This window comes from Cygnus olor, chromosome 13 (genome assembly GCF_009769625.2).
Source record: "Cygnus olor isolate bCygOlo1 chromosome 13, bCygOlo1.pri.v2, whole genome shotgun sequence".
Lineage (NCBI taxonomy): Eukaryota > Metazoa > Chordata > Aves > Anseriformes > Anatidae > Cygnus > Cygnus olor.
This window is the reverse complement of record NC_049181.1, coordinates 2,523,606-2,544,717: the sequence shown is the minus strand read 5'-3', so window position 1 is coordinate 2,544,717 and position 21,112 is coordinate 2,523,606. Positions and strand designations below refer to the sequence as shown.

The window sequence follows — 21,112 nt, the reverse complement described above, 5'->3', positions numbered from 1 at the left end:
ACAGAACCATTTATAAGCAATAAAACATCTGCCTCTTACTACATTAGGTAAACCGTATTGCTTTGGAAAAAAAACAGCAATAACAGGAAAGTTGACACCAGTAATAAAACTTCCAAACTATTGATACCAGATTCCCTTGTTATTCATTATTTGTTAGCTGGAAAGCAGGCTTTGAAATAAAATTGCCCGAAGATTTTCCTAATGCCTTCAGGGAACACGGTCTGTATATTTTCTGCACCCTTTGTGGTTAGAAGAAAACAGTCCAGCAGCACTGCACGTGGGCCTTATTTGCCGTCGAGGGCCACTCGCTCTGGTGGTAGAGGAGAGAAAAGCTCCAGCTGAAGCGAACAGGAGAGCACTGGAGCACAATGATGTGGAGAAGTATTGCACCAAGAAAAGACACTTTATTCTTTTGCTCTTCGGCATCATCTTCTTCTCTGTCATTCTATGGTAAAATTTGCCTTAAAGAAATATGTGAACATGGGCTTAAATATTAAAAGAGTCATTTTTGCCTCGCAGAGATATCTGATGGGGTCACTCAGGATGTGCTGGCAAGCAGGATGTCAGATTCATAAAATTATAACAATTATTATTAGGTCATCTTCATTTTCCTGTGTGAGTCTCAATCCAGGCTTGTCTTTCATGTTGCCAAGTGACTGGTGACAGGCAAAGCTTTTCTCGAAGGCATTCTCAAGATGGCCTTTGCTTTATCTTAGCATCTCTGCAAAGCCCTGCTATTATTAGGTCTTTCTAATGCCTTGGTTAAAACCTCAGAGATTATGCTCCTACTTTATACTCCAATAGCCTCTTCATTCATGATGTTTAGTTAGACTAAATATTTGCCTGGAGGACTGGCTGTGCAGCGGCTACTGAGATATTCCCAGCACGTGACTAGAGCCAATTTTTCGTTGCCTTAATACTGTGAACAGAAAAAAGAGACACAATAATCTGGAAGCTGAAAAAAAAAAAAAAAAACAACTTTGTGCAGGCTGCTGCTACCTCCCAGACTAGCCAACCATCAAACATTCCCTTCAGCTTTCACCATGCGTACTTCAGAGAATTTAACATATGAGGCTTCCTATCCTGGTCTTCACGTCTGTGAATGACGTGGATAAAACATCAGGTTTAAATGCAGAGCTCCAATTTCTTGGTCCTCTCCGTAGTAACACGAGTAACACAGGCACAAAAGAAGGCTGCAGAGTGAAAAGCTCTCTGCCCTTCAACCTGTCTTCCCGAATTATATTTCTTTAATGCAGAAAGAGCCCAAGAAGATGACGGTGATATTTCCTGCTGTGGTTTCTAGTACATCCCAGCAGCCTGCTCTTTGCTCTTAACCAGGAGCCTTCACATTAGCAACTTGTTTTTCCCCTCGTAATTCATTTGTCAGGACTCTTCCTTTGCTCTTTTCATTTCACACAGCTCTGCTCTGCCTTACGTGCAATGGTAGCTTTGTTTTTAAAGAGCGTGGGGAGCAAACAACATCATGTTTTCCTTTTCTCTTAAAAATTCACTTGGACAACCTTAAGCCCTTTAGATGGTGACAATACGTGCTCCGATCAAGTGGAGGTGGATTTAAACTAATTATCGAGACCTGAGAGGCTGGTAGCTGTGGTTCAGTCAGCTTTCATTTCTCTCCCACTCTCCTGTAGCCACAAATGCACGAGCTCAGCTCCACCATAAAGGCCTGCCCTCCAGAAGCCCTGCCTGTACAAACAGCAGTGTCTGAGACCCCGGCCGTCTGCAGCTCCTCCTCGCCCTTCCTCCTCCCGACCTGGGGCGATTCCTCCCTTCTGCCGGGCGTCTCGGCAGCTCGCCAGCCCGAAGCAGTCCTTGTGTGCCCTGGTGGAGAGGGACCGTCTTGGTGACGTGTTCTTTGGCCAACAAAGAGCAACCACAGCCCTGGCGTTAAAATCTGGGAACAGTCTTTTCATCTTTCTTTGTTTCAGGAGTTTCCGGTAGTTACAGCAATCCTTGAAATGCTCTCTGACTTCTGATGATAGCCAACTGCTGAGTGTTTCCTTAGGACCTGTGTCCTCCACGTCCTTGCAAGAGCTACTCTCTTTTCAGCTCTGCACAAGGAGTTTGTCTTCTCTTTCACAGGCTCTTCAGAGTGATAGAAACCTCTGTTTTAAGCTCTGCTCTTAACAGAGCTTGTCCCTGGCCCAGGAGAATAATTAGAAACGCACCCTAATGTCGGCAAGTATCGAAATACATGATCCTACAAAAGGAGCCAAGACACTTTTAACACAGATATGCCTGAGACTTAGCCTTGCCCTTGGAGTCCTGCTACATGTCCATCAGCAATTTCCCGTGTCACTGACTTTTGCTATTTTTATTCCTCAGGCTTGTGTTCATTCCCCAGTAGCATTCAGTCCACCAGCTGCAGAACAAAGGTTTTCTCTGAAGGAAAACACCTCCTGCCATTGGGGTTGGTTTCTTGTTGTTGTTTTTTAGTTCAGTGCAGCAGCAGCAGCAGCAGCAATTTTTGGCTATAAAACCTCTCTGCAGGTGGTTAGCCAGTGAGCCAGTGCTGTGAAAAGGTGAGACAAACAAGAATCCTGGTAAGAACTTGACCCTATTTATTGGTCCCCGTAGAGGAGGCCCTGGGCCTTCTGTCTGGAAGAGCTCGGATTTTAGTGATTTCACCCTACTTTCAGACCAGATTCAGATTCCAGTCCTCATGCCTTCTTGGGTTTGCTTTTCATTAGTAAGGAATTAAATTAGGATGTCCAAAATGTAGCTGAAAACTTCTCCCTGGGTTTAGCTGAGACGAGGGCTGCTCCTGCTCGATTCCTCAGCTCATTTCTCCCTCCTCCCTCACTTTGACCTCGGTGCCAGTTTCCTCTTCTATTTGGGATGGGTACGGTGCTGCAGTTTGCAAGCACAGAGTAGCAACAGGTGCTGGCTAAAGGCATGGTCACTCACACAGGCAGCACCTACTTCAAGTTTAAATAAAAATCTAAGCCATGTATTTCAGTATTATTTGACTCTTTGTAATCGTATCTCCAAGGCTAATCTCGGGTTAATAACTTTTCATCCTATAAGCTACCCGTGTAACTTTTTCTCACCTCTTTGGTGAAGGGGAGTAGCCATGCGCCTGACCTAAATTCATGTGAAAGAGTTAGAAATAATATGGATTTCATTCATCTATCTATGAAACTATGAATACATCCATTATTTACAAATTCATTTTGCATTCTAAACTAAAACACAACACCGTTGCTTTTGCTTAGTACTGGCTGCATGTTTTACTGATGGAGTGCCACGTCCTCAGCACTTCTGCATCCGATCTTTCTAATAAACGTCTACGTTTCTATAATCATGTATCTTCCTGAGAAAGTTCTTACACCTTTTTGTAGCTCACTAATTTTGTTGGGTTGCTGCTTCTCACACTACATCATCACGAAACTTAACATTTTTCATGTTAATTAAATGTTATGCCCATATACACAGATATTCATAATTTCCTTGGGGGAAAAGCTATTTTAGTGTATTTTTAAAGCACAGTTCATTTTCATATTTCTAATTATTCACAGAAAATGCTAAGATAAAAACCAGTTTAGGCTGAACTTTGTGGAGAGCTTTTCTCCCTAAAATTCTAAATTATATTAGTACGCACGTAAACAATAACGTACAGCATTTTGAGACAGGAAGAGGTGACAGAAAAAGAGATTGATTTTGAAATATATTAATTTATTGCAAAGAGTCATGTGAACCAATTGCTAATACACCTTTGATGAAGTTTTCAGATAGGACTGTATAATTGTAATATACATCGAAGGAAAAAATTAATTCTTTTGCTATTAAAATGCCACTGGCATCAGAACTTTCCAGGAATTGTGACTTGTGTTTTTGCTATCTTTCCAGTTTTGATCTCAAGAAAAAAGGATGCTTTAATGATTTTACAGCTTCCTGGTTTCTCATTTGCTATACCTTTGACTCCATAGGCTCAGATTTTCTTTGCACATCTGGCTTTCTGCAAGGAAAAAATTCAGCTGGAGATATTTAGTCTGGGCTTGTTTCACATTCATTCAAACGTTTAAATAAATTGTTTAGACCTCTAACATGAAACCTTTGTTTAAACTCAACATTTCCAAATAAAATACAGTTGAAATTTCCCCAAAGAACTCTTCACATTAATAACTGAATTTCAGATCATTATAAACCCAAAAGTTGGGTGAGTCTGGCTGTTTGTCTGGAGAGGCTCCTTGGCGGTACTTCAGCCCATCACCTCACTAAATGAAGTCATCCTGTGACCAAAAGAAATATAAAAGTATGTGAGAGCTAGTAGCTGGAGTTACCTTATGAAAAGCACAACTACATATGGCAATTAATTTTATAAATAAATTTTATATAAATTTATATAAATTTTATATTTACTCATATAAATTTTATATACATAATTTTATGAATAAATTTCATACTTTTTTTAAACCTTAAGGAGTGTCTTACAGGATCTTTCCTGAATAGGAGGGTTCTTTTAGCATCCATTCATATTGTTAAATGACAGATTTTTATTTTTTTTAATACCAAATCCAGATTTTTATTGTTGATTAAATTTAGGATGTGGCACTGCAGGCATAGGCTGTGACTTGCTTTGTTGAGACAGCATTTTCAAATTCTTTCTTTAACTTACCACAAATGTGTGTCTTTGACAATAAAATGCTCCCCAGGCAAATCATTTTTTTCATGCTTCTTATAAGCATTCCCCTTTGAACAATTTTAGCAGTATCAAGTTAATAGCTCTCAAATATTTGATTTTAATCTTACATTTCATGCTTTGCTACTGAGTAGCACTGAGACAGTGATGCTGATGCAAACTCGGGGCAAGCTTTCCTGGCAGCACACCTGCTTACCCAGAGCCTGAGCTTGATCCTCTGCCTGGGTTAGTAACTCTGGGAGCTTTCCGTTCAGTGACCAGTGGCTAAAATGCAAATATTTTATCCAGAGCACAAAGGTGAACGTTTCACAGGGCCATTTCTGCAACATACAGATCTGACAGCGAGAGGACTGAAGTTTGTACACAAAACAACACAGAATTAAATTTCCATTTTCTAGAACTTGGGTCTGCTCCTTGATGGGTCTGTTGTAGCAGTCTTGTGGATGTTTGCTGGCTTTCATCAGAATTTCCTCTGTATTGAATTTTCTTGGTTAAACTAGCAAATTCCTATGAAAGAAACATTCATCAGAATTTCTCTGACATATTTATGTCCATGAGGAATTTTGTTGCCTGGAGTAAAAAGTCCTTTGGGTTTATAAGCTCCCTTTTCCTTCCTACAGGAATAAAAACAATGGGCTGTGTCAATCAGAATTCATTCATGTATTAATACCACTTAAGCAAGGCGTGAGGGCCTGGTTTTGGTTGGAAAGTAGTTATGCTAATTATCTTAAATTTGCAGGGATTTGACTCAATAGGAACAACTTGACATTTAGTTTGAAAGGTCTCAATGTTTCTGTGCGGTTCAGATAACAACGCTGCTGGTAAGATACTCCTTTTTTTCCTTTCCCAAATGACGCAACAAATACAAAAAGTTAATTTGCAAAATGTTTGCTTAAAATAAAATGGCTTGCATTAAGTCCTGTCGATGCAGCTGACACAGATCCTGCTGACACGCAATCTCAGGCAACAGTCTGCCACAGAAGTTGGGCTATTTGCTTTTCTTGAATCCTCCCTGGCTTTGGATGCTTTCAAATCTTTTCTAATCCTTGCTGAAGGGCATAGCTAATTAACCTGGGAACAGTGCTACGCTGCTGCTTTTGCAAACTACAATGACATACCTGCATAACACTGAACCGTGTCTGTAGATGTATCAAGTAGCTCAGGGAAAAATATGTTTGTGGTATGGCACAAAGCCACCTTTCTCTCCCCTCTCTAAGACACACAAAGGATCTCTCTCCTACCGCAAAGCATCAGAGACATGCAGTTTGCTGTGCTGTACCTACAACATCCGACGGATGGAAAATATGATTAATTTATTTATTTCCATACTTTATACTTACAAAAGCACATTAGCTCTTCACGGCCCGTTCACGGGCCTGTTTCATGGAGCTGTTTTCCCTTAGCAAGCAAAGTGGCATTTGGCACCTCCTTTGTAGTCCCGTTTCCAGTAGGCTGTTAAAAACCTGAGCTTTGAAGCAATGCTTCCTCTGAAATTGTACAAGAATGACGTGTTGACCACTGCTTGAGTCTCCATTTTTTTAATTCCCACAGTTAGAAATTGATTAGTTAATGGAAGCTTAAGCTTGATGTGTTGCAGCATGCTGCACCTTTCTTGTTAGCTGTGAATCCAAGATAATCACTGTGATTTAAGTCGGCCAAGCAAATCCATCAACTGTGTAGCGTGACAGGTTGCTGCTGGTTTTCCTTTGGGGTATTTATTGAAATAGACTACTAACAGCTTTTTTTTTCATATTATACCAACAAATATATATATATATATATATATATATTGTTTTACTCTTCATGTAATTGCAGGGCACAGCAGAGGTGGCTCCCATGGGGCAGGGTGTCACACCAGGACCGAGGCATACCAGGGGCTTACAGAGGGTGCGTGGAGCCCCCGGTGAGGCTGCTCTGGGCCACTGGTACCTTAACCATCCCATTAGAAAGACGCAAGCATGTCTGGCTGTCCTTCCAGATGCCACTGCCTGCACCTTTTCCAGTTCAAATTTTTTAATTTGAATGATTCTTGGAGTCATTCCAGATGAGCTAAGACTCTCTTGTGAATCAGTGCTGTCCAGCTACCCGTACATGTACTCCTACTGTGCCTGCTTAAACGTAACCTAAGTTGTTGGATGGTTGGATATAAATGCGCATTTGAGTTTTCTACCAGGATTTTTAGAGGAACCCAAGAGACAAGCTGACTAAAGAGCAGATCATGTGTTGGTGGTGCAGACCTTACTCTGACTCAAAATTGTTGCATTTGATCGTATGCTGGAAGGGCAACGTATTCCAAACCCCAAGTCTCAGTTGCATTGTTAACAGTGGCATGACTGTATGCGTCACTCTGTATGCCACTATAGAGCAAGCAGTTTACACATCATTCACCAGGTATTATTATCTTTATGTGTTAGTGTAGATTTTTTTTTGGCAGTTTTGCATCTCTTTAGGAAAAGCCAGCTTTCAGAACAATGGTAAATAAGACTCTAATGCAATGCAGATTTTCCCTGATTTTATTCCCTACAGAATAAAAGAGAATAACTCATACCTTTGCTGAAACTGATATATCCACTAATGTAATACTGCTATTTTTTACCTACAGTCATTCCAAGTAATATAAAATATACTCCTAAAATACATCTGATAATAAAAAGGGCATGTGAATGAGATTATTGAAATATGAACCTTTAAATAGGGACTTACTTTTAAAGTCTAACAATGCTGTTTTGATCTTTGATTCTATTTAGTACATGATAAAAATAAGGTGGAATGAAGACGAGTGATGAAATGTTGTACTGGATGAAGCAACAGGATTCCTGCAACAGAAGACATTGGAGACAAAATGGATCAAAATGTCCGTGTGAGTGTATAGTATATTATTATTTTTAAATGATAGCATATAAAATACCATTTTTTCTTTGGAAATAGAAGGACCAAAATTAGCTACTGATGCTGATGAACACTGATGATTAATATTAATTAAGAAAACTGTAAGTGACCCAACAGCATGAAACTGATGCACTTTACAAGCCTAAAGTAGCAACAGAAAACCTGTTTCATAAATATCCTAGGTTTCATAGCTGGAAGTTCCCGCTGTGCCAGCAGGCATGTGGCAAATAGCAATATGTTGGTACTGTCAGGAAATTCAAATTCCAACGGCTCATCTTTGGTGCAATAAAATATGATAAAAACAGTATTTCTATTATCTAAAACACTGATTGCTTGAATTACAAATGAGTGGAGCACTCTACGTGTGACTTACTCATGTTCTTTAACCCAAAACATCTACGGTCAGCCATTGTCAGAGACAGGATATTAGGCTAAAAAGGCTTTTGATATTATCCAACACATTTGTCCTGTGCTCCTGTATTCTTATCTTTCTTTTACAAGGAGACAACTCTATTTCTGCACCAAATGCTGCTTTCAAGTGCATCACCAGAGCAGCATTGCCTTATGATAACGAGCATTGGTGACAGCGGCTAAGCCGGTATCTAAAAAAGATTTGGCATCCTGTCTTGACTAAAGAGAGATAAAAGGGCATTTTCTAGATAGGGTTGTTCAAGAAGAAGCATCTATTAGGAACCCAAGAGTACAAACTCTATTGCCAGTAGATAGCTGCAGCGATTGGGAGAAGTATAACCGCCTCCTCCTCTTAAAAATCTTCCCTTTAGTGTTCCACCATTCCATTTTATCTGGACTGAGATTAAACAAGATTATACGCATGAAGTAAAACAGATTGGAATCAAGAATGTAGTCCTACCACAAGTGGGACTTCTTTTAAAGAAATTGCTTAAACAAATAGTGATTCATACGAAAGTGCCTGCAACGCTTTCCTTTTAATGTAGATAAAGTAAAATCACAGGGTTAGTAGAAGGGGGAAAATTATTTGCCATCAAACCATCAATACTTCAATGTCATTGTTATCTCAAAGACAGAAATGGAAGATTATTTTGTAAACATATTTCTTATGAAGATAAGTTTCTAATGAGTGATAGCAGTTTGTGATAAGATTTAATCTTACAGTCTTTTTGCAAAATGTATGCGATGCTATGGGATTAAACAAAGTAGGATATTTTATCTACAAAAGACAAGGGTTCTCTCCCAAGGAGGACATTTCACCAGGTATACTTGGTCTCACCAAACTTTAGGAACCAGCCTGTGCTTTTAGAAATATACATAAGAAAATAATTTTTTATGAAATAGTTAAGGGTGAAAATGTCTTTTACTGTAGACCAAAAAACCAAACAAATAAACAAACAAACAAACAAAAAACACAAACCCCTGCTACTCTCACATTAAAAAAATAAAGAAGAAAAGACAGTAAACCGAGGAACAGTTCAGGAACGCAGCTGATTTTCCACTTCCAAAAATGTCAAGAGGCATTTCAGTGTGACATACAGCCAGCCTTTTGAAAATGGCATATGGTGGAGTTTGTAAAGATACTGAATGAAAGGTGAGGACGAATTTAAACACTTTAAGTTTGCAGCCTAAAAGTTTTTAGACAGTAGCACTCCTTCTTAGCGCAGAATACCCGCTGTGTAGGATGGTTTTGCTTCAAGTACACTAAGAATTGCAGGATTATGCAGTAAAGATGGCAACTCTTTGACTTCTCTTGAACTTCCACCTGCAAATTGATAGCTGGATCAACTGAACATGGATGGAAGCTGTGTCTATGATTTCTTTAGCTTCTTGGATTCTGTGGTGACAGAACTAGGATGTTTAGCTGGTCTTGTCCTTTTGGAAACCCAGAAAGGTCATGTGAAGGCTGTGGGTTTAGCAAGAGCAGTGTTTATATTGTTTTAGCAGTTCCATGCTTTCCATGCCTATGGTAGAAATGTTCACCATTTCTACTTCAAAGAATTTCCTCCGAATCCCTCACCCTTATTCAACATAAATGTGGAGCTGTCGAGGAGCATGAGACGCTTTGTAGTGCTGTATTATCTGCATACTTGATGGCTCTTGTCTTCATCTTTGCTTTTATGATACTCTATCTTTTAGAATTAAATCTACTCTATATTCTGTGGTTTTGTTGCTTTCCCTTACTTTGGCATGCTATGACAGGGGCGAAGAGTTACCTTCGCTAATTCAAACAAGACGACGAAACCAAGAAGAAATAATTGAATAAACTGGTGGGTGATGGCTATCTCCTTTATTCTCAAGGACTTAGAACAACACTTGTACTTATCCTGTTATTAGGGGGAAAACCTCTTTGCAGGCCCTTTCAGGCTGGTCAGGGGTACAGAATAAAGGTGAGGAGCTGGTGACAATGGGGATAGCCGTGAGCTTTTCTGGACACACAAAAGTGTGGGTCCACAGTTAGAAAAGAAGCAAGAGAGGAACACGTGTGTGGGAGACCTAAATTAAGAAAAACTGAATTAAGGAAAACCTTCTTAATCTCTGGAAAAATATAAATCAAACAAAACTAAACTGCTGCTTAACCTAATAAACGCTCTGAGGAATGCATTTCAAAATTTCCTCAGTTCATTTTTTCAAAAATCATGGGCAATAAGTATTTCTTCTGCTTTGCTCTTAGATGATTCAACTTCCCAGTTGAGTAGGGGATCGCAGTGAGGTGTTACATTACCAAAAAGGGGGAATGTATGGATTGCCAGGGGGCCTGTACGGACTGACATTCGCTGTTATTGATATCACAAATAAACTTGTGTGTGAGCAAGATAGGAGAAGAACCCATTTCATTTTGTTCCATGCATCAGTAGATTGGACTTACGATACTTTACGTACTGGAAGGAAAAATTGTGAGAGTGGTAGTGTGGTTAACCTGGAATGGAGCAAGTTTCGGTAATGTTCTGAAAAGCAGGGAGACTCTGAAGAGTTCCTTTAAACTGGAAACATACAGCTGCGTCCTGGCCTGGAAAGCAAAGAAATGGAGGCATCCAAAGGAGAGTGATTGGCTTCAAGAAGATTTACTGGTTGTGGGGTATAATTTTTTATTACTTTGGAAAACAAATGCCCCTCTTTTTGGGAAGTCTGTAGTAATGAAGTCTGAGACAGTAGACTGGTGGATTCTGTGCCACACAGTCCAGAAGAATATGGGATTTGTTTGTAAAGGCTTTTTAAAACGGGTCAATTGCACAGGAATCAAAGGCAGGAAAAAAAAAATAGGGTCCCTCCCCAGGTCTTTTCTTCCTCCTGCCCCCACTGGTTTGGTTTTTCATTTTTATTTTTAAATATTTTATTTATTTATTTATTTTAAATTCTGTGCTATTAAAACGTCTATGCTATTAATACTAATGTGTGGGAAGCCAGTATTCAATAATTCTCTCTCTCTTCACTTTTGGTGCATAGCATTTTTATGTGTTCCACAAGTTGATAATTTGCATGGCCCATCGCAAGAAAAATACTTAAAGGTAATAAAAATAAAAAGAAACCGCATTCTTGATCTTCATAAAAAATATCCCAAGAAGTAAAAAAGTGGAACAAATCTGTAAAGTATATACACAGACAGGCTCCTCTGTGTTTTTTTTTTTTTTTTCCTCAAGCACCAGCTGTTTTTTGCATATGAGCATAAGGGACATATTTGCAGATTCAGTTTATGGGAGCTTTGTTTATGCACTGGGTGAGGATTAACAGTTAATTTTAATTAATGTGGCAAAACCAAGTTCAAAGAAGATGGAAAATTTGTAAATCTCAGTGGACCACTACTTCTGGCTGTGTTTGTAGATGCAAGACAAGGTGCTGTATGGAATTTTCCACATCAACATTTTTACAAAGTTTCACACACTGTAATCATTTCTCCATCACTATTTCACGAGGAACCCCCTGATTTAGCAGTTCTTTAATTCCACCCCTATGCCCCCCAATTTTTAGTGTGTCTTTATAACGTATCTGTAAAACAGGCAGCTACCACCGCTGTCATTTCAAGTGACTGCTCATCAAGAAGGAAATCCGTGATAAGGCAGGCAACCAACCCCCAAGGCCTGTTTTTCTGAGCTGCTCCCACCTGTGCAAAGCTGATTGCATTGATACAAAAAGAACAGCACGCACATTTTGATGGAAACAAGTAAATAAATAGCAGGCAACTTGGATTTCTCCAAAATAAATCATGTCAAAACAATCTAAGTCTCCTCTTTGACAGAGTAATGAGCCTTGTGGAGACATGAAGCAGTGAATGTCATATATCTTGACTCTAGCCAGGCTTTTGGCATTGTCAGTGTTCTTGCAGTGAAGCTGGGGAAACAAAGCCTCCAAACTGGTTGAAGGACTGCTCAGAAAACTGTTAGAATAGTTTTCTGACAAAATGAAAGGCGTGAATGAGTTTTTTACCGTGACCAGTCTGAAGTTTAATAAATCTGCTCTGTGGGTTCAATGTAACTTAGTCGAAAATTCAGGATGAATGTTAGCAATTTTTTTTCTAATGGGAAGGACTGTCAAGCACTGGGATAACTGCACTTTTCAATGTTGATTCTTGGATACAGTTTCCCAAGCACAAGTTTGACACTTTTTTTGGGGGACAAGAGGACAAATTTAATGACAGGATCAGGTCCCTTTTTGGGCTGATGCTACGTAACTGCAAGATTTTATGCCTTACTTCAAGGTAAAAGGCAAATTACTCATTTGCAATCAGGAATCATTATACCAAACTGCAACCCAAATTAGTGATGGTACATTTTACTGTTCCTTTTCACTTGGCATTCCTGTTCTTTTCCAGATTCAACAGAAAGCCAAGAAATGGTGGTAGCAGTTGTTCTAAAGCGTGTGGCCACGTGTCCAGGTGTGGAGCAGCTGGTGTAGCTGCTGGGGCCACACATCAGCCCCTCCGCGTGGGATGCTTCTTGTGCATCCCTACAGAGACCTGCACGATCTGCTAGGAATCTGAACGTGGCATGAGCTGCTGGGAAAAGGGGGAAGAGCATGGGATGGGGGGTGGGAAGATTGGTGTGATTTTACAGTTTGGTTCCTGGCTGTGGAATACGAAATGGGCTTTTGATCTGTTCATGGGAACAGCGTGAGAGTAGCGCCCAGCAGCTGCCCTGAAGGCAGGGAATGCGCAGCCACAGCGCCTGGAGACTCAGCCCAGTGCCGTCCTTCTGAGGAATTCTTTCTCCACCGTGTGGAAGTAGCAACCCGTATTGAGCCAAGTAACTAATAGTAAGCTGAGCTAATTAGTTTAATGAGCTAATACAAAGTAGCTACATCAGAGAGTCTCTCTTTGATGCTAATTCCCTCGTGTGCGGAGTCCTTTTATGTCCCGGGCTACTGTTTAAACCACTGGACCAATTTGCCAGCCTCTGTTAATTTAAATCTGTTATTAATGAAAGAGAAAGCATGTGGATCTGGTTGCAATAGAAGAATATTTGTTTTATTTCATCCTGTCACAGCTTTTCCCTCAAGGTTTGTCTCACTGAGAGGCGCTACCAGGGAAGGAAGTAGCTAGTGTGAAGTTCTTTGGGAGCTTGTCACTCAGCTGCTGTAAACAGCGACCTCAGGCACCGCGTGGTTTTAAGGCTTTCTTCTAAAAGCATTGACGTGATGTTCTGAGCGAAAGTCCCCAAGATACAGCTCCTGGCTTCCAGCCTGTCCCAGCACTTTCAGAGCAGGAACCCTTTGACTTGCTTGTCTGTCTCCTACCTTTTTTTAGCCTGTATGTTCAGTTTACTCCTCTATATTTTAAAGTAATTCCTATGTATTATGGAGCGCACCTCCTCTACCCCACTCCTACCACTAGCATTACAGTATTTTTCAACTATCCTTTTTTCCTTTCCTCTTCTCCTTGCTGAATATAGACTTTTCTGCTTAAGCTCAGTCTTACCTTTTATACCGAGACAAATTCCTGTTACTGTGATCCATAAATCTTTTACGTGGTCCCACGTCTGCATATTAGATTCTTTGATAACGTAAGTACACAGCTGATGTCTCCTTTAAGAATGGTTCTGTGACTTTTTGATATAAGCTGTAGAAAGAGCACCTGTGAGCCCATTGTTAGTCAGACAAGAGCCCTTGAAGTATTACTTTCTATTATTCAGCATTTAAAAAGTTTAATAAGCTGCATTTTACCAAATATCACTATCTTTTTCAGAGGATTTTTGAGAGACGGTCTTAACCATTTTTTTCCCAAACCCCAGATAATGTGAGAAGAAAATGAGAGCCAGCACCCAGGCCTGAGGGGACCTGCCCCGTCGTGCCTCAGCCTGTTCATGGTCCTACTGGTGGGCTCCTCACCCGCAGCTGGCGGCTGGGGTTTCCGTGGCTCTTGGTCAGGAGGCGCAGAGCGGTCAGCATCAGCTACCCCAGGGGAGATGTGCAGTACCAGGGGGAATTCTTGGAGGCTCATCAGCTGCCTTGGTCCATCTTCTGCTATATAAAGCGGTAAAACTAAGTAAAGTCTGGCACTTCGCTGAAAACAGTATCAGTAACATAAAATCTTTAGCTAAATTAAGCTTTATTAATTGATTGATCGATTTTCCGATGCGGCGGAGGAAATGTAATTAAAACGTGGACAGAACACAAACTACTATTCAACTACGAAAGGCTACTCGCGAAGAATGTACCTCAGTTGTGAGCGAGCGAACACGCAGCGCATCCTGCTGCTGCATGGGAACCCATAGGCAAGACGGTGGAAGTTGAGTACGTCTAAAATTGGTTTTAAGGTCTTTCAACATGACTAATAACTTATTGTAAGTTGAGTATACGCGCATATTGACCGCTTTTTTCCTGCCTACCAGTGACATTCTTGTATTTCAGTCCTACGGAGATGTTGGACAAGGCCAGGTTGCCCAACACCATGGCACGCGATTAACCGTGTCTGATAATGTGGGGAATTGTGGCGTGAACTGTTCAGGATAGGAACGCGGCGTGCCTGGAGGTTTTGTGGTGAACACAACGGGGCCTCACATCCACCTGAGACTTTCCTGTGAGGTGACAGAGCGCTGGGCCAGGCTGCCCAGGGAGGTTGTGGAGCCTCCTCCTCTGGAGACATCCAAAGCCCGCCTGGCCGCCATCCCGCGCACTGCGCTCGGGGTGCTTGGTGGGTTGGACGGGGCGATCTCCAGAGCTCCCTCCCCGCCCGGCCACGAGGCGACTCCGTGCCAGGTAAGGGCTCTGTGCGACTTCGAGGCTCGCTGTCGCGCAGCCCGGCGCCGAGCTCCCCGCGGCCGGGCAGGGGCAGGGGCAGGGGCAGGGGCAGGGGCAGGGGCAGGGGCAGGGGCAGGGGGGGGCCCAGGCCACGGCTCGCCCCGCACGCGCTCGGTGCCGCCGGGCGCGACGCGCCGCTCAAGGGGAGGCCGCAGGGGGCGTGCCCGCGCGCCGTGCGCGCGCCCCGCGCCGTGCCCGCGCAGCGAGCCCGGCCGCGGGCCCCCCCCCCCGGGCGGGGGGCGGGTGCGCGCTGTCCCGGCCGGCGCTGATCTCGCGCCGCCATTGGCCGCTGTCTGCGCTGACGTCACGATCATGCTGAGAATGGCTGATCGGGGCCGCTGATTTCATTGTGTGACGCCGGGACCCGCCCAGCCCCGGCCGCCTGCAGCCGCAGCCCCGCGCAGCACGGTGAGCCCGCCGAGGGGCCGGCGGCCGGGCGACGCCCGGGGGGGGGCGGCGGGCAAAGGGCGGGGGCGGCCCGGGCCCCCCGGGGGCTCTGCGGCCGGGCCGGGCCGGGCGGCGCGGGGCGGGCGGGCGGGCGGGAGGCGGCGCGGGGCCGGCGGGAGAGGGGGGGCCGCGGGGGGGCGCCGCGCGGGCTGGCGCGCGCAGACCCGCCTCGGGCGCGCACGCGCACTGCGCCTCCCCCGGCGGGCCCGCACCCGCCGCGCCGCCGGGAGGGGGCCGCGCGCGCATGCTCCGCGCCGCCGCGTGAGAGGGGGGGGGAAAAGCCGCGGCAGGCGGAGGGAGGGCGGCTGCGCGTGCGCCGTGCGGCTCCGGGGCGGGCTGGGCGCATGCGCAGAGAGCGCGTTCTTCCCCCGCCGCCGGGTTGCGTTGCCCCGGATCCGCGGGCAGCGGCCCCGGGCCGGGCCTGGGGGGGGGGGCGGGGGGTGGCGCGGGCTGTGGAGGCGGCTCGGGGCCGCGGGGGGCCTCGGCTCCCGGAGCTGCGCCCGGGCTGGGTTGTACTGAGCGCTTCGGAGCCTCCGCACGTACAAAAACACCACACGTGTGAATTAAAGAGCGCCGTGCCGCTCAGTCCAACTAAGCTTGCTGGCGTGGCGGTGTGTGTTGGGGGTTTTTCCCCTTTCTCTGGTGTGCGGTGAAGTAGCGCTGCGCTTTGGGGCACGCGCTGCCGATAAAGCACCGAGACGGGTTTGGAGTCGGATGCTTCCGCTCTCTGAGTGCGCGTGGGCATCGGCTCCGCGACGCCCGGTGAGCGCAACCAGCGCGGCGCACGGAGCCCTTCCCGCCCGTGTCACGGCTGCGCCAGCGGCGCTCAGCACCCGCGCTCCGTGGAGGGTGGTTGGAGCAAGCACTTGAAGGATGAAGGTGTCCTACACCGAGTGTGTTGTCTTGGGGTAAAACCGTCTTTGAGAGTTCCCTGGGTTCGGTACGGTTGCCTAAGTTAGTGCTGCAAGGGCCTTTCGTGCTCTTGTTCTGTCTTACTAGAAATAATCCACCCAAGTCTACCCAAGTAATAATTGAGTACTCAAATAATAATCCATGAGGTCTACTCAAAAAGCCCTACGCCTTACAAAGTTTTTACTAAGTGGCAACCAGAAGTAGTGCAACATCCTCCAAACTGGAGTCTTGGAGCAACTGATGTCCCCAGGGTAAAACTGACTCCTTTTCTGATAAGGGCCTTACAAATGCTGGTGTACGCGGTTGATTTAAAATGTAGCTAATGTAGCTGAAGCCCAAAGTCTCGTCTGCATGCGTGAAGTTAGATGGGATGCATAAACCTGCAGAGCAGATGGCGTAGGTCATGATGTTACCAAGTTTCTGAGAGCTAATTTGTCCCTAACGAAGGGCTGAGTTTTATAAGCAGAACTCTAATACCAGATTGCAAATGCTGTACGTAGTGGATAAGGAAGCAGTTGTGCTGGAAGTCATGGAATCTTAAAGTAGCTTTGTGGGACAGGCAGTGTATTACTCTCACCCGTGGATCAGCGTGATCTGCCACGCGGTCAGGTAGTTGCAGCTGGTATGGCCTGCATGGGAAAGGACCAGTAACCTACAAGTGCAGGGTATTAAACATTGCTGCTGCGTGCTGGATGTCTGCTACCTTCACGCACACTGTGCGATTGTGTGTGTGTGGGGGGGAGGTTCATTGTTGTGTTTTTGTTTTGTTTCTTAACTTTCTCCTTGGGATGTGCGAAAAAACTCAGTTTTTGCCAGACATGGGAAGTGAATGAACTGATTGCTAGTACAGGTCAGGTTTCTAAAGCTAGTTAATAGTGTCTCTACCACGGTCTTGTTTTAGTTATATATATAGTAGCTTCCTTATTATAGTCGCAGTTCTGTCTCGGGTTTGTATTGGCACTGAGTCTTGTTATTTTGTACCACTGGAGTTCTGTGGATGGAAAGAAAAAATGAAATGAGGAAAGTGCTGATTTTCTTACTGCGCCTGTTGAGGATGGGCAGACTGGAAGAGCAGTAGGCTTAGAGGCTTTTACAAGGTGACTTTTTTTTTTTTCCAAACAAATTCTTGTATGGTGCTGAGGTTAGAAAACAAAGCAACAACAACAAAACAAATCTGTTTGTTCCCTTTTATCACTGTGTTAATCCCTGACAGTTTTATAATGGTTTATAGTGTAAGAAAAATTTACAGTTACTTGTGGTGGCTCGTACTCTGAGTAAAAATCTTCTTAAGCGTAGTTTCAACTCCAAGACTGATTTCTGTTACTGCTTGAAATGAGAGGGATATCCTGAAGTTTTTATTTCCCATCTTTCAAATGAATTGGTATTTTTAACGTAGCATCTTACAAAGACTTACCTTGTAAGTTTACTTGGCTCAGCAATCTTAACATTCTGAGACTTTTTGATGTCTATAATGCTACACATTGTAGACTCACTTCAGACCATAGACATATACTTATTTTTTTTCCTTCTGCTGCTGCTTCTCTTTTTACATTTACTTTTTTCCCCCAGACCTTTCAAGTAGTCATTGCAGAGCACTTTGCTTCTTTTTTTTTAATAAGGAATCATCAGTACAGGAATATTCCCTTTTTCTTACGGTTGTTCCTTCTCTTGTGATGCTCCTTGACACCAAGTTGTTTTCAGTAGTTTCTAAAAATACATCTCTGGCCTTCACCAGGTCTCCCTGGAGAGATTTTTAATTCTGGAAGCTGAATAAAGCAGCTAGAGCGGAAGAACTAGGCAGTTGTGGCAAACTGGGATTGTCATTACGTTAAGTACTTGTTTCATAAAGCAAATGCAAAGTTGCATGAAGCAAACTTCAGAAGCCAGCTTGGCTTTAATTCTCCCTTCTCCCCTTGTGCTCTCTTGCCACAGAAAGGGCAAAAAGATGGATACTTCGGGAAAAGTTGCTCAAATGCTGTCTACAGAAGTTCAGCCATGAGAATAACCTTGATCTCATCTGACGAGGAGCCAATGTGACAGGCTGAAGTGTGTTAGTAGGATCGTCCTTCCTGAGGCTTCTATTCAGCTGTCTTGGCGAAACTGAAGGGCATGGAGTTCCCATCTTGGTCCTTACCTCTCACAAGCCTTACGTCCCCAGGGCCCGACTTCAGCACTTGGGCTATTTACATCTCCCTAACTGCCGCATATACAGAAGGGGTTCTTCTGGTGCTATTATATATATATATATTTTTTTTTCAATTAGTTTTCAGTTTAGAAGGGGAATGAGGATCAACATCTTCATCTTGATGGGTTCACCAAAGACTGAGGAGTGGGAGACAACCAGACTGGGAAGCTGAATGATGTTTGTTGGCTTAGCACATATAGCAGTTGTGAAGGAAATACTTAGAGGAAACCTGCTTTTTCACTTGTCATAGGTTATTCTCAGCACTGTCGCTTAGACATCAGCATACTTGCCAAAGCCGCCTTATTTTATTAGCAGAGCAGGTGGATGTCGAGTCTCCAAAAATACTGCTTTGTTACCCCTACCTTTTGCTGAAGGTTCATGCACTTTCAGTTCTCTTCTGTAACAATCTCTCTTCAGTTTCAGTGTATCGCCCACCAGCCGGACACCTGTTTTTCTGAAAAGCTCCAATGTGTGTTTTCTAAACTTGGCAAGTCAAACATCAAAAATTAAATCCTGATAAGAACCCATGTGGATTTCTAACTCAGAGTCTGAGGTTCAGGATAGAGGTGAGAAATCTCAAGAAACTGCAGTGCTTTCTGGATACACGATTTGGGAAAAGGAGATTATTTTCTTTGAAGTTACTGAGATTCTCCTGAATGATAATGAGTTCATTATGAAGGCGTATGAACTTCTGATTACCTTGATACTAGTGGGGCTGCATTACTGCTTAGCGACGTCGGCACTTTGTAAGTTATCTCCAGTCTGTGCATATTTCCATTGGCAGCCGGGGATCTCCAGTGAGGAAGTGTAAGAATTAATATCCAGTTCTGAATAGCTATGGAAACTGATGCAAAATCAGTAATACTTCTCAAAAAAGCCTCAGTGTAATACTTTGATGAATATACCCTGTATGGTTTTAGTCTCCAAGTCACGTTTTCCCTTTGCGGATGCTCAATGTACTCGGTGTAGATAAATGGTAGGTCTGACAGGTATGGGAATAAGCAAAACCTGCCTGTGAAGATGGGATGTGCAGAGGCAACACCTCGTGAATTAACATGGTCATCACAGAATGGTTTGGGTTGGAAGAGACCTTGAAGCCCACCCAGTCCCCAGTGCCATGGGCAGGGACCCCTCCTGCCAGCCCAGGCTGCCCAAATCCCACCCAGCCTGGCCTTGGCCACTGCCAGGGTTGAGGCAGCCACAGCTCCTGGGCAGCCTGGGTCATGGCCTCACTGCTCACAGAGTGAAGAATTTCTTCCCATTATCTAGTCTAAACCTACCTTCTGCTTTATCAACTGCACCGCTCAGCTTGCTGTCTGTTTGATGCGTTGGGAGTATATATGGCTTTCTAATGGAGTTTCCAAACATTCAGTAATTGGGTTATTCAGCACAGGGTACTGTTCAAGATATCCTAAATAAGTGCTTAAGAGCTGCTGATAGCAAACTGATTTCCATCTAGACTTTACAGATAATGTGCTATCAGTGTGGTGGTGTTTTTTTTTAAGGCTTGAAGAGAAGAAATATTGCTAAATGCCCTGCATTCTTGTGTGAAGACAGCATGAAAGTTATTTTGTCCTATGCTATTGAGGTGGAGTACTCGGAAGTTTACTATTAGTCGTAGTAGAAATAGTAGTAATAATCTTGTGATTTCTTATTCCTAGTTAGAAACTATGTAGGCAATCAAAACAAGCAAAGAAACAAAACAAAAAAGCCCAACAATTTACCATCTGAAATTAAGGTGATTCCTGATTTCCTTCCTCTTGTTCTTTGTAATTTGAGATCTTCACGAGAAGTTGCATTTCCTGCCCAGCTATGAACATCTTGCGAGGTTTGCTACATCTGCAATCCAAACAGCAAAAACCACTGCAGCTTCTTGGGGAGACGGGGTGGGTTTCTTGGGCTTCATCCCAGACATTAGTGGTGTGTGTTGAGGTTATCTATCCCTTGTACGCTCTAGAGCTTAACACCTGCTTGTTAGTGATGGTGTTATGCTGAACAACTATAGTTTAGGTGACGGTACTGTGGGGTGTAAGAGAAATGCTGCAGTGGAGCACCACAGAATTGGTCGGTTGGCTTTGGGTAGAATTTGAACCTCATTTTCTGTTGGGCAGGTACAGCTGCCAGCACAAGCCCACTATCCTGCTATTTAGCCCTACATTTTTGTTGCGCCTGATAACAGGCAGTTTTTAAAAACTTCCTTGAACAGGCTCCCTGTTCCCCAGTCACAGCACCAAGCCTGCTGGAGTTCGAGAAGCGTTTGGACACCGCGCTCAGACACATGGTGTGGGATTTGGGTGGTCCTGTGTGGAGCCAGGGGTTGGACTCAATGATCCTCGTGGGTCCCTTCCAACTCAGGATATGCAGTGAATTAATTGGCAGAACAGAATGAATAAGATTGTCTTACAGAGTAGGATAGCTAGTGAGGTTTTTTATCAGTTGGAACTGGAAATAAGAGTATTTTCTTGTCCTTTCTGTAGTTTCGGTAAATGTGTGTGGATGGGTTGGGCAGTGGGAGGCAGTACAGGGCTCTCTGTTGACCTCGGGTTCAGTTTAAAATGCAAAAAGCATTAATAAATTCTTACTTGCTCCTTTGAAAGTTGAGCTTACATTCTGACAATAAAGTTATGACTCAGCTTCCATAACTCTGTATTGGTAGTGTCCTGCAATCTATTTATTTAAATCCATTCCTGATTGCCTCTGCAGAGATACTCTGAGCTGTACTTGATCAGACTCGAAGGCAAAAGGAGCTAAGGAATCTTACCAATGTTTTAGTGGCAGGTGTAATGTCCAAGCAATTGAAAGGCACCACAAAAATG

General features: G+C 43.7%; 1 protein-coding gene and 1 long non-coding RNA gene across 7 annotated transcripts in view; both read left to right on the top strand.

Annotated features, from left to right (window-relative positions):
- Positions 1-6,850: 6,850 nt before the first annotated feature.
- On the top strand, positions 6,851-14,807 carry LOC121077349. 2 transcript variants are annotated; one of them, XR_005823993.1, is made up of 3 exons: positions 6,851-7,051; positions 7,408-7,520; positions 13,744-14,807. It is a non-coding gene; the product is annotated as an uncharacterized LOC121077349 (long non-coding RNA). The 2 variants fall into 2 exon arrangements; XR_005823992.1 differs by lacking the exon at positions 13,744-14,807 and adding an exon at positions 13,000-13,563.
- Positions 14,808-15,007: 200 nt separating this feature from the next.
- HDX (highly divergent homeobox) overlaps positions 15,008-21,112 on the top strand; it is a 48,746-nt gene continuing 42,641 nt past the window's right edge. Inside the window, exon 1 of one of the 5 annotated variants that reach the window (XM_040572412.1) lies at positions 15,008-15,160. The gene's annotated coding sequence lies outside the window, so the exon portion shown is untranslated. Of the gene's footprint in view, positions 15,161-15,687; positions 16,140-21,112 lie in introns of those variants that run through there. The other 4 variants (XM_040572411.1, XM_040572406.1, XM_040572410.1 and 1 more) reach the window with 4 other exon arrangements.